Here is an 18,833-nt window from a genome sequence, read left to right on the forward strand (position 1 = left end):
TGCTTTATACATCTCCACAGTCTTTCCTCACAACCAGAGTGTAAGGAAGGTAGTTCATTCCCACCACCACCATTTTATAGGTGAGGAAACTGAAGTTCAGGTTAAGGATTTGCCCTCATTCTTGGGCTACTTGGTGGAGGAAGAGGACCTCAAAACACAAGCCTCTTAGCTCCAGGGCCAATGTCCTCCCATTGTGTTGTTTGGCCTAATGGAATAATTGTTGATAAGAACCCCAACAGGCTAATAATATCATAGTGGGGAAAACAAAACACTAGGGGCTCCTTCCAGAAATTCCATCACTTTGTCTTTCACACATCTGCTACCTATGGTCTATGCCCTCTCCCCTCCCTACAGACACCCTTTCCCATGCTGCTCATGGGCTTTGCTGGTGTGGCAATCTGATTCATTTATCTCATGATCTTGGACATGACCTTTCTACCTCTTCCTTTCTCACTTCAGCTCACAGACCAAAATTTACAAAGGGAAAGTTTGATGCTTCCCTGCCTACCTTAGTCCCTGTTCTGAAGGGGCCCCCTCTTCTTAAGAAACCCCCCTCACTTGGATGCCTCATATTGTAAGGGCCACTGGAGGTCTGCTATAAGTAAGCAAGCTCCATTCATTTGCTGGGCAAGGCGTAAACCTTGTTCAATAACTGTGCCCACCCTATTATGCCACCAGGATGAACATTGAGCATTGAGTGCAATGAATAGAGCACCGGACCTGAAGTCAGGAGGCCCTGAGTTCAAATCTCACTTCAGAGACTTACTAGCTGTGTGACCCTGGGCAAGTCACTTAACTCCAATTGCCTTAAAAAATACTAGGACCATCTCCAGTTGTCCTGATGTATATTTTGCCACTGGACCCAGATGGCTCTGGAGGAGTGATGTTGGTGACCTTGCATGCCCTTCCCTCACTTCAATTAAGTGCAAATTGTGACATCCTGATATCATGGTCATCTTTGAGAATGAAGGACAAATAATAACAACAACAATTGAGCATTGAAAGTCACCTTGGAAGTCATCCATCAATAATGAATCAATAAACATTTATTGAGCACCTACAATGTGCCAGGCACTATGCAATGCCAGAATCTCCTCCACAGGCCTCCCTTAAACACCCCTAGTTTTGAGAAATCCAGTCCCTCATTAAATGCCCATTACATTGTTACTTCTAAGCTTATGTTGTCCTTTTCTATATTGAATCTAAACTGCTTTCCTGGAACTAATATCCACATGAGATTGACAACGTATAGAAGGCTGGCCTTGGAGTCAGTGAGACCCAGATTCAGGTCCTGTGTCTGGTACTAACAGGGGAGACACTGACAAGTGACCACCTCTCTGCACCCAGCCAAAGAAGACTATAATTAACAGATTAGTTGGCTTCCATGGGAATTCTCTATAGAGATCAAATCATAAGTCCCAAACAAATGGGGTGGGGGTAGGGGGCAACCTTCCACCCAGTTCCCCTAGAATTAATATTTGTTGAATTAAATGGGAGCAAGGCAGAATGAATCTAATCTCTTTTCCACTTGACAGCCCTCAGATAACTATCATATTCCTCCCAAATTGTAGTGCTCTAGGCTAAGAGCCTCAACAATTTTATTTGTTTAAAGGATGATATGGTTTCCTGATCCAGGCATGGAGTCAAAAAAAGAGCATCAGATTGGGAGTTGGATTGCCTGAGGGGCTTGAGTTCCCAGTCCCCCACTCCCACTCCCACACTATGTGACCTTCCACTCCTCAGCCTTAGAGTTTTCATAAGCAAAAAGGAGGGGCGGGGAAGGAAGGGTATGGTTTGTTCATTCCAAGGTATTATTCTCTGATCCTGAGTTCATCAAACACCATTTAGTTTGGCCTGGAGAGCATTAGAAGAAAACAGGCATAGACACAGGAGGGAGAAGATCACTGTGGACATGCTTTATACACTTCACAATTTGTTTCAATTGTTGTTCGGTCGTTTTTCAGTCGTGTCCAATTCTTCATGACCCTGTTTGGTGTTTTCTTGGCAATGATATTGGAGTAGTTTGCCATTTCCTTCTCCAGCTCATTTTCTAGATGAGGGAGTGAGGCAAACAGGGTTAAGTGACTTCTCCAAGGTCATACAGCTAGTAAGTGTCCAGAGCCAGATTTGCACTCAGGTCCTCCAAGGCAGTCTATCTACTGCACCACCTAGTTGCACACAATTTGTACCTGAGGACTATTGAGGTTAGAAAGGTTCAGAAGAAATCCTGAAATTGGACAGGTCCTCAGATTAGGGATAAATAATAATAAGAAAAACCTTAAAGTTTACAAAACACTTTTATCACAACCCTATGAGATAGGGAGGGCATGGGATTTTTGCTTTATCAGACCTGAATTTCATATCAGGAGCTTCCACCCCTGAGGAAATCCCCCTATCAATGCAGACTAGTATCTTCTCAGTAATTTAATCTTTTTTTAAATAATATTTTATTTTTCCCCAATTTAAATGTAAATACAATTTTTAACATTCATTTTTTAAGAAATTTTGAGTTCCAAATTTTCTCCTTCTCTGCTCCCTACAATGGTATAAAATTTTATATAGGTTATACATGCTCAATCATGCAAAAGATATTATCATATTAGTCATGTTGTGAAAGAAAATGCAGACCCAAAGGAGAAAAAACATGAAAAAAATACAGAAAATGAAAAATAGTATGCTTTGATCTTCATTGAGACTCCATCAATTCTTTCTCTGGAGATGGACAGCATTTTGAGTCCTTTGGAAGTGTCTTGGAACAGTCTTAATATAGTTGCTGGGTGGGGCGGGGGGGGGGGGCAGGGGCAGCTAGGTGGCACAGTGGATAAAACACCAGCCTTGGATTCAGTAAGACCTGAGTTCAAATCTGCCCTCAGACACTTAACACTTACTAGCTATGTGACCCTGGGCAAGTCACTTAACCCTCATTGCCTGGAAATTTTTTTTTTTAAAGAGTTTCTTGGATGGCTGAGAGCTTGAGGGGCTTACCTGTCAGTTAACAAGCATTTATAAAGCATCCAATGTGTGCCAAAGCACATGCTAAGACTAAGAATCTAAATAAAAGGAAAAACAAGGTCCCTGTCCTCAAGTTCTAAATGGGGAAGAAAATATGCAAATGACTATGTACCCAACACACACACACACACACAGCTAGGATGTGTCAGAGTTGGAGCTTAGACCCTGTCTTCCTGACTCCTAGGTTACCCCTTTCTCCACTCCTCCCATTGCTTTCAGCAAATGTTACCCTCCCCCCTTTTACAGAAGAGGAAGTTACTGCCTTGCCCAAGGGTTCAAGGACAGTAAAAGGCAGAGGCAGCAATCAGTGACATACCCAAGCACGTGTCCCATCCATCAAACTGGGAAGAGAATGACTAGATCTAACTTCAAAGGACCCCTAACCCTGATAAGAAAAGTAAACTTCTGAGTATTCATCAGCTATTCCATCCATTCCACATACTCTCATTAAGTACTTCCCAAGAGCCAGACACTGTGCTAGGACAAAGATTAAAGGGTCCCTGCCTTCAGGGAACTTTCAAAGGAAATACCATGTGCAAATAGAATACAAGATTAAAACGAAGTCAAAAGGACATATTTTGGAGGGCGAGAGGGGAACCCTAGCCACTGGCAGGGTATTTGAATTGAACTTGAAAGACAATTAAGGATTCTGAGAGGCAAAGGAGAGGAGGGAACTCATTCTAGGCATGGAGGAAAGTCTGTGTAAGACAGAGTGTCATGTGGAAGGGTCAAAAAGTAAGGGAGTGGGGGCAGCTAAGTGGTGTAGTAGATAGAGCACCTGCCCTGGAGTCAGGAGGACCTGAGTTCAAATGTGGCCTCAGACACTTGACACTTACTAGCTGTGTGACCCTGGGCAAGTCACTTAAGCCCAATTGCCTCACACACACACAAAAAGGTAAAGGAGTGTGTATGTGTGTGTGTGTGTGTGTGTGTGTGTCAGAGACAGAGAGAGAGAGAGGGGGGCGAGGGAGAGGGAGAGGGAGAGGGAGAGAGGAGAGAGAGGAGTCCTGGGTAATGAGCCTGGATTATGGCACTGGGTTATGAAGAGTTTTAGATGCCAGACAGAGGAGTTGGTTGGAAGATAAGAATGCATCACCAGAGCTTTCTGAGCTTCAGGAATATCACTTTGGCAACTTTGGCAGAAGAAAGCATCATTCATGGCAAAGACTTAGGGCAGAAATCTATTATAAAAGTCCAGGTGAAAGGTGATGAGGGCCAGTTCAAGGGACAGGGGTGTTGTGCAATGAGGGGAGAGAAGGAGGATATGAAAAATATGAAGGTCAATTAAAGAATAAAGCTTTGGTAACTAGTTAGATATGGGTGGGGTGGCATGAAAGGAAGTGAAGAATCAAGGATTCTTGCCAACTTGAATAGCCCAAAGAATGGTGGCACCCTCAATAAAAATAGAGAAGTTAGGGAGAGGGTTGGGTTTTAGAGGAAAGACAAGTTCTCTCTTGGGTAAGTAAATTCAAGTTGCCTATGGGACATCCAAACTGGAGAGAGGTTATAAATATCTGGATATCATTTGCACAGAGATGATAATTGAATCCATGAGAACTGATGAGATCAAGAAAAAGAGAGACACAGAGACACAGAGAGACAGACACAGAGAGGAGGTGGAGAGGGAAGGGAGGGAGAGAGAGAGGGAAGGGATGGGGAGAGAGAGGGAAAGGAGGGAAGTAGGGAAGGAGAGAGTGAGGAAGGGGGAGAGAGAGAGCGCACACCTTGGGGACACTCACAGTTGGGGGGGGGGGGTCATACATGGATGATCCAGACCAGGCAACTGAGAAGGAGTGATCAGACAGGAGGAGAACCGAAGGAAAATAATGTCATGAAAACCCATAGAATGTCAGTTACCAAGAGGAGAGACAGCAGAGGATGTGGACTGAGAAAGGGCCAAGGAATTTAAGACCCTTCCTTGACTGTCCCTCTCCAGCCACTTTCTTAGCCTCAAAGACTAACAAATATTATTAATTACCAAAGCTAGACAAAGGTCCAGTGAGCTTGCTCCCTTTGGGCGTCTTGAGCCTATTATCTATTATATATTATTTCTAGGAGAGCAGAATAATGACCCTCTGCTCCATCAGGTGGCACTCAAAGCCTGCACTGGGTCTCTCTCACAGACACACACACACAGAGCTAGCCAACTCCTAGCATGATGCTGGAAGAGGCCACTTCAGGATCTCTAGGCATTCAACAGCAGTTAGGTTATTGAAAACAGAGATCCCTGGTAGCCTTTCCCACTGGGGTCCAGGAAATCTGTTTAGTTAGTCCTGTCCATCCAGTGTGTCTGAAAACTGACTCTACTCCAGTGAGAATGATTGAAACAGAGCTCCCAATTTGGGTCACTGTCAGGAAGATGGTTTATCTGTTCAGTTCTGAACAAAGGCCCTGAGCTTAAAGGGGAAGGAGGAAGGGAATAGTGGTTGCCAAACCTTCAGAAAAGTACCCAGGTTTGGAAGAATAGAACTAGAATGTTCTTAGAACAAAAGAAATAGGATGTTATAGCTGGGAAAGCCTTTAAACATTGAGTGTCTGAGCTGGAAGGGACCCTAGAACATAGACTATCTGAGCAGGAATGGGTCTTAGACCATAAAATGTCTGAGCTAAAAGAGACTTTAGAACACCGAATGTCAGTGGTGGGTGACACTTTGGAATAGACTGTGCTCAGAGCACATGCTATGTTCAAGGGGCTCTCTGTTATGAGCAGTGGGAAGTACAAAAATAAGCAATCTGTAACCCCTACCCTCAATGGAGGTTTTAGACTAATATAAATGTACTTTTTGCAAGGTTCGTGTTTTCTTTGGGGTGGGGGACTGCCAGGGAGGAAATTCCCTCCAACAATCCACATTATGTTATCTAGACTTATAGTCAATGAGAAATGCCTAGAGGGTGGACAGATTAAGACCCTGAGCCTTGCCCAAGGTCCCACTGCCAATGTGTTCAGAGAGCAGACTTGAACACACGGGTCTCCTTGGCTCTAATGGGAGCAGCTTTCTATCCTCTGGAGCAAAGTGGCTTGCATGTTTTATTAAAAAAGGTCATTCCCTACTGTGATGGACTATATTCTTCTCACCAATGCAATGGTACAGAAGAGTTCCAGGGAACTCATGATAGAAGAGGATCTCCAAATCCAAGAAAAAAAAAGAAAGAAAGAACTGTGGAGTATAGATGCTGATTGAACCATATTATTTCTTTTGTTTTGGGTGCTGTTGTTTTTTTTTTTTCTATTTTGAGGTTTTGCATCACTGCTCTGATTCTTTCTCTTGTAACAGGATTAATGCAGAAATAGGATTAATGTTATTATGCGTATATATATGTGTGTGTATATATATCTATATGTATAGATATATATAGATATAACCTATATCAGATTACCTGCTGTCTAGGGGAGGGGGGAGGGAGGGGAGGGAGGGAGGGAGAAAAATCTGAAATTGTAAAGCATGTATAAACAAAAGTTGAGAACTATCTTTACATGTAACGGAAAAAATAAAATATCTCATAATGTAAAAAAAAAATAAAATAAAATAAAAAGGTTGAATGAAGGTGCAAAAAAAAAAAAAGAAACAATTTTTAGAATAAAATAACACCTCAAAAACACTTTTTCCAAAAAAAAAAAAAAAAAGGTCATTCACTGAACCCTACTCTAGTGGTCGCACCCTAAGAGGTTGTCTATCTTGCCAACCCCTAGGTAAAGCTCTATTCTGAGCCACTGGAAAGGATTTAGAAAAAGGTCTCAGGTTCAACCCAGAGGCCAAAACTGGAGGATCTAGATCTTTATTACTTCTCACATGGACCATTTCCAAAGCCTCATAATAGGTCTCTCTTTCTCAAGTCTTGATCCTCCCGAATATGTCCTTTATACATCTGGCAGACTGAGTTTCTTAAATTATACGCTTGACCATGTCACTCCTCTCAATAAATTCCCTATTGGATTCCTACTGACTCTGGAATCAAGTCTTTATCTCATTGTTTTCATTTTTGTATGTTTTGTGTTTTATATATATATATATATATATATATATATATATATATATATATATATATATATATATTATATATATATATATATATATATATATATTAGCTTAGCAAACACATACACAATTTATAAATAAGTAAATGGTGCATGGAAAGTTTTGCTCAGACATCTTTTACTCATCAAAGTAGTTTGGAAATCAATCATCTAGAAGTTGGAAGCAAGATAAGGAACCTGTTAGAAGTGTCAATGGGGTCAAATGTCAAGGTTGATAGCAGTTTTTATATGTAGAGGTTCTAATCAAGGCTAAGCCACTAACTTATTGTTTAAGCCTTAAAACATACAAAGTCAAGTTATGATTACTACCATTTTCTTTTTTAAATTAATCTTACTGTTTTTCAATTAGTGATCATTTGTTTTTCTTCTTCCCACTTCCTCCTCCTTTTCCTTTTCCTTTACCACTGGACTAGAAGGAGGAGGAAGAGGAGGAGGAGGAGAAGGAAAAGAAAAATGAAACCCTTGTAATAAATATACATAGGTTGGCAAAATAAATTTCCATTTTGCCCATGTCCAAAAATGTGTGTCTTATTCTGCATCCAGTCCATCAATTTTCTGTCAAGTGTCGGGGAATATGCTTCATCACTAGTCTTCTGGAATCATGGTTGGAATTTAATGGAATAGTATTGCACCATAAGATGACTACAATTTAGCTGTGAACTAAATTCTAGTCAAGCTGACTCAGTCCCAGATCCCATGCTGCCCTCTCCTGGCTTGTTCACACTGCCCTGTTAGTGATTTGGTCTATGCTTTCCAGTTTCAACATTATCCTCCAGAGCATGGAAAAAATAAGCAAAAGAAGTTGAAATCCTTCTGCCTTCTCTCTCTCATCCAGTCATCCTTTGTCCTTGAAGGAGACCAATGACATCATGCGGTTCAAAAGGAAAATCTTAGACTATGAAAGATAAAACCTCAAATGTAGAGTAATGCTAGCTGATAATGCATATATAGCCCTTTATGGTCTGCAAGGCTCTCTTTACCTGTATTCTCTCATGTGTTCTTTACAATAACCCCAAGAGCTAGGTGCTATTATTATCCCCATTTTACAGATACTGAAACTAAAGCCCAGAGAGGTTATACTACTTGCCTAGGGTCACACAGCTAGTATCAGAAGCAGAATTCAAACCCAGGTTTCAATTAGAAAGTCCAGTGCTTCATCCACAATCCCATGATGCCTTTCTAGAACAGCATCTAGAGCTTGTCTCATTCAACCTTGTCATTTTATAAATGGATAAACAGACCAGAGAGAAGGGAAGTGACCTCCATGAAAAGACGAGCCTGGCCAGCAGCAAAGCCAAACACAGCCCCGCCCTCCTGTCTTTGAGGCCAGTGCTCTCTCCACTTTACCACATTTCTTGGCGGCTTGGGCCAAACCTTGTCATTCAGATGACATTGAGGCTAAGAAAACTGTTTGGCGAAGATGCTTCCCTTCCCAGGGAAGGGCTGTCACTGTTAGATGCGACTCACTGAAGCTTGGCATTCTCCCCCCAGGTTGCAAGAGCTTCTGTGGTTGCTAGGAGATGGTGCTGGAAATCTTCCAGAGGAGATTTGTTAACCTGCAAGAAAGTATAACTTCCAAGCCTAGAGAAGGTGCAATGACAACAAAGACTCTGTGGGTTTTCTCCTTTTCTTTTACAGGGGTGCTGGAGAGAAGTAATTGAGCAACTATACAGGTGTTCCCACTACATCAAAGTAACTCCATCTTGTTTTCCTTTCACTAATTAGATCATTTGCTTTTGATTTAAATATTTAGCCAGAAGGAGTATTGTCTTCCCATTTATCAGCGAAACCTTCTTCAGAGGTTCCTTGAAACAAAGAATTGGTTAGCCACCCAATTTGTTTTCTGCTCAGGGAAGATATCCTAACATTCCTTCTTGATGGAATAATCCCAGGGAGGGAGATTGTTTCTACAAAGGCCATTCGTGTTTGTTTGTTTGTTTGTTTGTTAGTTAGTCTCTCTGGGCCCTGTTAAAGGCATTTGGACCTATCATAATCATAATCATAAGACCTGAGTTCAAATCCCAGTATACTATTAAATGACTCACTCCATCTCTTGGTCTGTTTCTTCCTCTGTAAAACAAAGGAGCTGGACTCATGGTCTTTAAAGCCTTTTCTAATGCAAAAGTATATCTTTGACATACAGTTGGCTTTGGGGGTTTGGGAGGGGTATTGTCTCTGTAGGATTTGAGAATGAGGAAATTGGGGAATTGAAGGCCTTTTCTGATCCCCACTGTGTAGTTTTGCCCCCAAAGCTAATCTCTCATTCTCACCTCTTCCCTTTCTCTCTTCCTCCATGTTTAATCATAACCTTTTCTCTCAAGCACCTTCAACCTCCCTCTCTCCACTAGCTGGTACCAATCAGTTTGTTTCTCTGTGAATGGTGGGGAGAATGATTCCTATAGGATAACCGATGGTAAAGTGTTATCAATTATTAGAACCTTCCTCTTCCTCCCCTGGGAGGGGGGCAGTGACCAGAAAGTTAGTGATTAAAAGGAATGTGTAGGTAGAATGCCAAATACTCTCCTCCCTCTCTTAGAAAGTGGGAGGCTCCCTCTTTAGCTGATCTTAAAAAACAAACAAATGACCTCTGTTTCAAGATAGATGGATCCTAAAACTGAGCTGTCATGGGCCATGTCTAAAAAAAAAAAAGGAAGACCTTCTAAGCTTTGAAAAAAAGGTAAGGATGAGGGGCAGCTAGGTAGCACAGTGGATAAAGCATTGGATTCAGGAGTACCTGAGTTCAAATCTGGCCTCAGACACTTGACACTTACTAGCTGTGTGACCCTGGGCAAGTCACTTAACCCCCATTGCCCCGCAAAAAACAAACAAACAAACAAACAAAAGGTAAGGATGGAACTAGAAAGTAGAAAATTATGGGGAGCCATTAGAAGAGAGAGGAAGTTGGGAATGAGCAACGAATTTAAGCTAGGATACATTTAATAAATGATAAGAGGAGGTTGCCTTGTACCATAATGAAAGAATTGGGCAATCTGATCCCTGCCAAGTGTGTTATCTTGGACAATTAATTTGATCTCTATGCATCTCAGTTGCCATGTTTGTAAAATGAGAGAACTGGACCAAATGAGCTCTAAGGTCTCTTCCTGCTCCAAATCACAGGATTTAGATTTTCTCATCTGCAAGATGAGGGAGTTGGACTATATGATTTTACAAGCAAGAAAACTGAGAGGTGAAATAATCTTGCCTAGAGTCAAACAGTAAATAGCTGATGGGATTTGAACCCAGGTCCACTAAGCCAAGTCCCAACATCCTTCCACTGTACCGCAACCACACGACTTCCCCCCAAAATCTATGTAAATTCTATGATACAGATGCTCAGTGCAATCTGGGTAAATTTCTTGTACACACTTTGAGATGATGTATTATAAATAAGATTAAACATCAATAACGCTAAACGCGCTTGACAACTATTTACATTTGAATAAATGAATTTCAATATACAAAATGCCCATAACAACTTGTCAGCTAGCTAAGTCTCCTTTGAATTATGCATTCCCCTTCCCTGTTCCTTTTGCAGGGTTGTCTTGCTCCTACACATACTTCTAATTATCTGTAATCACATGTTGATATTTCTCAAATGACTCTTTTCCTTGTAAATACTTCTTTGGTGTTTAAAAAATGCCATGATTTAGCAGTAGTATATCCTGAAACACCAGTAGTATTCAGAAACACCAGCTATGGTCAGGCAGTCCTAGGCTCTTTCTCATGATTCCTTCCCTTCTTCCTCCAAACACACTCAGCTATGCTATCGACACAAGAGTATGCGCTCCCAAAAAGACACTTTGCTATGCAAAATCACACAATAATAAAAACCACAAGGTTTATGGGGAAAATAGGGGTAGGAGCACATCACTCAAAAACTTTCTTGGTGACACAGAAAAAAGATAGGGACTGAATAAAAAAAGGTAGCACACTTTTGTAAATGTCAGATGATTCAGAAATAAAGATCACAATAAATGATGGCAGGGTCCAAGGCTACTCAGCCTGTGCTGTTTCCCATAGTGTTAAGGACTAAAATTCTAGCTAATCTGTCTAAAATATCTAATGAGTGGTCGCCAATCAATTATAAGCTTTAGCAAGAGTTAGACTTTTAAGCATTTATTAAGGAGAATAAGAATTTGGTAAAGAGAGAGAAAAAAGGCCTAGATTCCTATCTATTAAAGGGAGAGCACATTTCTAGCTCCCTTCTCCGCCAGAGTCCAGAGGAAAGAGCCCCGAGACTCCGCGCCAGTCTCTTCCTTCCTCCTCCCACTAGTCCGCGTCACTTCCTGATACCAAAGACAAGACTCCTGGTCTTGCCCTCAAAGACCTTCGCTTCATGGGCAGAACTCTTCTACAGTTAGTATCCAGCAGGTGGCGTTATTCCAATCGTTACAGTCCCCCCTGTTGTTCCTCAAGAAACAAAATGTTTCCTTGACAGAACAGTAAAAAGAATATAATAACTATTGATAACTAATAATATGTGAACAACAATATAGAAAAGGAAGAGAGGAAAGTTTTGTCCAGAGGGGCGATTTTTTTTGTCCTCATGAACCGACGCTTTGACATTAGTCTTGCAAAGGGAGGGCCTCTACAGAGAATACATGTTACAGATGGTGCATATTATAACAGAAAGAGAAAAAAACCAACAAAAAGAACAAATCAAAACTGTTCATTTAAAGTCTCTGAAAGTCTTTTCTCAGATGTCCTCTAGGTGTAGTCGTGGAATGGAAGTCTTTTCAGGGGTTGATGTGTGGATGCTGGTAATCAGCCAGGAAAATTTCCTACAAAATTGAGCTTAACAGAACTTTAAAATAGCTTTGTCAATAATCAAATCAAACAATGAAAGTTCTCAAAAACATGTCTAAGGGAATTCAGAATCTTAGTTGTTACACATGAAACATATAATAAAACAAAAATTGAACCATTCTTTAAAATTATAATATTACTATAGTCCCCCCCTTATGGAGGGTAATTGAGAAGACAATTGCTGCGATATTAATTATTAAAAATAATTTTTTATCTTTGTTTCATCACTTTTTGCATCATCTGCCTAATTATCCTCATGCCATTATGAGAAATTTAAAAATCTAATATAATTGGTAACAGGTGTCAAGGCCAAATTCAACACTGTATTTATCATGACACCTGAGATAATTATGGGGGTTACCATAAAAGAACAGAGAAATGATGGGATATGAGCATTCCCACACTTGAGCAATATGTACTGCCCATACAGTATGCCAGGCTTAAAATAGGTGGATGGAATATATGTCCATGCCACCGAACATATTGGAAGAAACTGAGTCAGACTTAATCAGATGCATGGGACTGAGATGTCCATGGCATCAGGCATATAGGAGGGAGCATAGAAGCCAGGTGTAGGAGTGAGATGGGTGGGATGAATACTTCCAGCCATCTGTACAATATTGTGGGGAAAAAGAGAATAAAATATTAAACCAAGAGAATCCAACCTCAACATTTGTCAAAAGCCGTTCCCTCGGCCATACCTTGACTTCATGCATGTCTCCCCTCATGTGACAGTTCAGTGTCTGCTCTTGCATGTATTCCTCTTGTGATTGGATGGCATCTTGGCCAGCTGGCATCTGATAACTCAGAATAAAGGCAATTAATGTCTTAAATGATAAGTTCCCATAATCCAAGTCTCATATGGATTTAAAATTGAGGATAATAAATGATTGCAAAAAATGTGAATACATCTTGACTCAAAATATAATATATAATTATGCAACAATTTCAAATAATACCCTTTTTTTTACTTAGTATACAATTACTTTTGTGAAAAATCAGAACATACTTAAATACAAGTTAAAGCACAACAGAATCTCAAAGAACTTTTTTTTTTTTTTTGAAAAAAGAAAACTTTTACAAATGTTCCCCTCTTTTTTTTTTTTTTGGGAATATGCTTATCAAAAATAATACTTCTAGAATCAATTTACACTTACCATGGCAACCAATTTGCCAGGGAAATGCTTTAAAGAGTTTGATCAAATAATCAGTTGAGGAAAAAAAATAACAAAAACAAACAACTCAGAATATGGGAGCACAATACTCCTAGAATTAACATTGTATTATGAAATCAAAACCATGTTTCAAAATTAGATAGATGAATGAATAGAAGAAAATACACGTGGAATAATAAAAGACAATGAAATTCAAACTAGGGAAATCTAAATGAATATGAATTTAATAGTAATAAGAGTACTATAAAATATAAACTTGATCACATGACTATAAAAAGCTTTTACAAATATTCTCCTTGTTTTAAAAACTAAGTATAAGACACAATCTCAAAAGCATGAAAATCTCTATGAAAATAAACCCATACCATTAATTTCAAAATGTATATGTAATAGCATAGAAATCCTATGTAACCTCTGAACTGATACTATTAATAATCTGAGTGAATTTAGAACACTTTTGATTCCGATATCTAAAATCCCCAATACTCATATCAATACCTTGCTGCTTACTTCTACATTTCTGTAAAATATATACCCTTCCATGGCAAAAGAAGCGGAGTCTTGAACTATGGTGATTGTCATTCTTATTCAGCTTAAGTTTTTCTTCTTTAACCCCTCTATATTGTCTGTCAGCCTTTTCACCATACAAATGCTTTATAAGATTACTAATTAAAGACAAAAGCAGGTTAGCAAAATTATGAACAAAACGAGTATATCTGGAATTTAAAGGGCTTTCTAAGGTTGTCTCAGAAGCACAGCCAGGCTGGGGAAGGGCTGAGCCTGAAGCTGCAAATGTAGTTAGAGAAAGTTGAGCATGCGCATTAGATCTTTGGACTTCCCAGGCCAGGGAAGCAATGGGCTTGGCCATGGGAGGAGTAGAGGGTGGGGTTTGGAGAGGAGGGGAGGGACCAGAGCAATTAGAATCAGACTTAATTTTGAACTCAGGCCTGGATTCCTCTTCCCCCACTTGGCCTCCAGGTGCTAGGGGATTAAAAGCTTCTAGAGGGTGGGTCATTGCCTCCAGGCATGCAAAATTAGAGCAACAATTAGTGTTAGAACTGGGAAAAGCTGCAGGAATCTCTTCAGGTTTCTCTGAAAAAGCATGGTTGGGAGAGGGGGAGATATTTCCTTGTGTGAGTAAGTTGCTGGCTCTTTTAACAAAAATAAAAAGAAAAATAGAAAATCCACAAAAACAAAGCATTAACATGATCTTATCTCCCATTTGTCTGGTTAAACAGACTAAAATCAAAAATAGGGTAATTAGGGAGTTTAAAAGGTCCATTCGAAAAAATTTAAAGGGAAAACACAGCCAGTGCGCCAGTACTTAGCAGTTTAAAGGGTAGGGGAAATTTCTTACCCAACCGGAAGATCAGAAGTGAGGTTCAGCTTTCCTCTTCGTGGTCAGCCATCTGTTAAGGGTTAAAATTCTAGCTAATCTGTCTAAAATATCTAATGAGTGGTCGCCAATCAATTATAAGCTTTAGCAAGAGTTAGACTTTTAAGCATTTATTAAGGAGAATAAGAATTTGGTAAAGAGAGAGAAAAAAGGCCTAGATTCCTATCTATTAAAGGGAGAGCACATTTCTAGCTCCCTTCTCCGCCAGAGTCCAGAGGAAAGAGCCCCGAGACTCCGCGCCAGTCTCTTCCTTCCTCCTCCCACTAGTCCGCGTCACTTCCTGATACCAAAGACAAGACTCCTGGTCTTGCCCTCAAAGACCTTCGCTTCATGGGCAGAACTCTTCTACAGTTAGTATCCAGCAGGTGGCATTATTCCAATCGTTACAATAGGCTGTGTTGGCAAAGACTCCACTGAGGTGGCCATGGCTCCCATAGTTCCTACTGCTGAGATACATCCCACTAGCTTACTGGCACTGTACCTTGACAAAGACCTCAAGTTTGATTATGGAAGGTAGCATCAGAAGGGTTATGGCTTATGGGTTATTGTGAAGTGGTACCATTTTCTGCATAAGAAGTCAGGCATGAGACAACTTGAAATTTGGGTTCTGCTAAAAATGTTCACTAAGGAATCAATCATGTTGGAACAAATTTGTGTTTTGGAACCAAACATTTTAACAAAACTGATTGTATGCTCAAGGCACCACATCCTGAAAACAAACAAACAAACAAACAAAAACAACCTTTATTTGACCCTTTTCTATCCAAAGCAAAGCTATAGTCCTTTCACTACAGAATATTTCCAAAAACTGCATGGTGGAGTAGAAAGAATTGGTGGTCTTGAAGACCTGGCCCTTTCTAACTAATCATAGCTAATATTATAGAGCACTTTAATGTTTGCAAAGTGCTTTACAAATATTATTCATTTAATCCTTACAACTGTGAAGTAGGTGCTATTATTGTCCCCCTTTCACAGATGAAAAAAACTGAGACAGAGGTTAAATGTCTTTCCCAGGGTCACACAGCAGGTCTTCTTGTCTTCAGGTGCATAGCATCATCCACTGTGACACCTAGCTTCCTCTAGCTAATAGGGGAATACAGTTTTCATATAACAAGCAGGAACACTGAGCATTATAGTGGATAGAACCAAGAGCAGCTGAGTTTGAGTCGTCCCCCTCACCATAGGCAAGTCACTTAACCTTTTTTTTAAAGTCCAGACAACTTTCTAAGAATAAACTGCCAACAAGTAACCTATCTGTATTAATGGGGGGGAAAGTGGGGGAGGAAACAAAGGACTAGCTATCAAAGAGTGAATTAAAATAAGCGTCCAGACTCTGGCTGTTCTAGAAATCATCAGGCCAAAACTCAGAGGGACCAGGCTCATTTCTTTGCACCTTGGGAGTTTGCTTTCCTGAGTTTGTCCTATCTCTTCTATCATTTCGAGGGAATACAGTTTTGTCTTTTTGTTGGGGGTAATCTGGGAGAGCATCAGAAGGGGCAGCATTCTCCTCTAAGTATTATAAATGCTGAGTCTGGGGAGCCTGGAGGAGTTGTCCACTTCCACTTAGGGCTGCTCAGACCACACCTGGTTTGGGCTCTCTGAGAAATTATTATGAGGCTCCAAAGTTCCATGCCCCAAGTTAGCTCTTGGTGCCAGGGTGAGTAACAGAGGTGCCAGTGAGTGAGAGGAAACAAATCCATAGGGTTTATCTGTAACAGAATCACAAAGTTGAGAGGGTGAGGTCTCTAGGTCTCTTTACACTAATCATAAGCTATTATTTGCATAGCAGTTTAAAGTATGTGAAGTATTTGTTCTATGTTATCTCATTTGAGCCTCACAACTCTGAGACAGGTAATAAGGTTTTGTTTCCATTTTACAGATGGGGAAACTGAGGCTCACACAAGCTAAGTGACTTGCCCATAATCCTATAGGTAGCAAGCATCAGAGGCAGTGTTTGAACTTTGATCTTCCTGACTTGGGGTCCATCACCATTTACAACACCACACTGCCTCTCATTAAAACAGCTTGATCATACTCGGAGAGGAACTAGTAAGTAAGGCATACAATGTGACCTTAAGCAAGTTTCTTATCCTCTCTAAGCCTCTGTTTCCCTCATCTATAGAAAGAGGGAGTTGGATTAGGTGACCTCTAATGTCCCTCCCATTTCTAAATCTAGGGTTCTGATTTATGTTCTAGGCCAGCTGGATTGAGTAGCTGAAATTCTCTCTAGCTCTTGCCTCTGTACATTCTCCCAACATTTCCCATGCTTGGCATGGATGGACTCCTTCTTCTCCTTCATGAAGCCCCCTGTGCTCCCCTTAACTAAATACATTTTCTCCTGCCTCAGAGTTTTCCTAGAACACATTGTCTAGAAGCATAAAATATTACCTAGAGTCCTGAACTTGAAGCCTGGAAAACCTGGGTTTGAATCCTACCTTAGATATTAACTTGCTACATAATTCTGGGTTGTCGCCTTATTTCCCTGAGCCTCAGTTTCCACATCTGTAAAAATGGGGATAATAACAGCACAAATCTCACAGGGTTGTGTGGATCAGAGATAATTTGCATAACAGGATGTGGAAACCTTACACTTAACTCTATAAATGAGCTGTTATTAATATAAAATCTATTTTATATGATACTTATCTTTGTCTATGTCATATCTATATCCCCCTGCTCCACCCAACCCCCAGACTATAATCTTTCTTGGAACAAAGATTATAGCCCTTTTCATCTATGTATTCCCAGTGTCAAATTTGGTGCCTTACTTGTAAATAAAAAGTATTTATTTAAAATAGACAGTAATAACATTAATAAATATTAATTATTGATAACATGGATAATTAATCACAAGTACATGATAATATAATTAATCATATTAATTATATGCTAATATCAGTAAAAATAATGTATAATTATGTAATAATTTAATCACTAATAATATTAATAAGTATATGTTGAATCAAATTCATTCTGGTGCCAAAGTCCAATAAATGTAAGTGAAATCCTTTCTGGGTAGAGGAAATGATAATGGCTCCAATTTCTTCACCACTGAGTGTGTTCCTCATCATAACCCTGTCAAAGCAGGGAGGACAAGTATTATCTATAAAGTATTTCCACTTTAAAGACACAGAACTGAGGTTGACATTAAGTGACTTACCTATGGTCACACCACTAGTAAGTGTCCAAAGGATCTGAATCGTAAGACAGTGAAGTGGAACATCAGAGCTAAAATGAACCAACAATGAGTTTCCCAGAACCAAGCCTCTGGAGCAGAAAAAGGCCCTGGAGAAGGCCATGAAATACTTAAATGGCTCTCTGAAAAATGTACCCACAATCCACTTTTAAATTTAATCTGCACTGTGAATATTTTCTTAATCACTTTCTTAAGGGTAGACAATCACCAAAACAATAAAACAAGCCCTGATTTGTGCCCATGCTCACATTTAAAATTTAACAATTGGCTCTCCAGTCATTTTGAGCTGACTCCAGCACCACTGTGGACCTGGATTACAGTATGGGAGTAAGGTTATTATACAGTTAGCTCCAGTTGTTTACTCAGGGAAAAATACCTGAAGAGATCTGTGTCTCATCATGTCACATCTGCTTGCCCTCTTCCTAATCAACCAATTTAATGGAGTTGGCATGTAAGGAAATGCCACTTAATCTTTATACTCTAGTTCTCTCATCTGAAAAATATGGATAACATTGCCTGCATTACACACCCCACAGGGTTCATGTGAGAAGAAACCACGGAACTGGGGATTATTATTATTATTATTATTATTATTCAAAGTCTCTGAGGCTATAAAATAAATACATAAGCTCCCTATGAAAAGGAGGCTTTATAATCATCCCAGTCCCTCCAAATGCTTTCAACCCTGAATTTCTTTTATCAGCATCTCCAAAATGAGCGCCATATTTCTCCCTTGTCCAAATGACTTTTTTTTTTGAGAAGTTCTAGCACTCATGACTCAGTTCTTTTGAATGAGGATGATGTCAAATTCAATTATTTCTGAAAATGTCCCTGCCCACAGACCTGGAAGATTAAGTTTAGAGTGACCAACAATTTCTAAAAATTTTCTGAAGCTAAACTAGTTAATGAGATTTTGTGTGCATTGTCTATGCAGATTCATCATATGCCTGGACAAATATTATTTTGACACTATAATCACATTTGTCTTCTGACCAAAAGCACATGATTAAAGAGATCCAGCAGGAAATTGCAGTAAGGCTTCCAATAGAATCTGAGAACGTCGAATGGCAGGGTGAAGGACAGAGAATAAGAAGGTTAGAGGTGGGAGCTCCCTTACATCTTGTTCAATTATCCCCATCTGACAGATGAGGAACATGAAGCCCTGAAAAAAGAAGGGGACACTGATTCCTTCATAACTTCTCTCATTAAGCA

This window comes from Dromiciops gliroides, chromosome 6 (genome assembly GCF_019393635.1).
Source record: "Dromiciops gliroides isolate mDroGli1 chromosome 6, mDroGli1.pri, whole genome shotgun sequence".
NCBI lineage: Eukaryota > Metazoa > Chordata > Mammalia > Microbiotheria > Microbiotheriidae > Dromiciops > Dromiciops gliroides.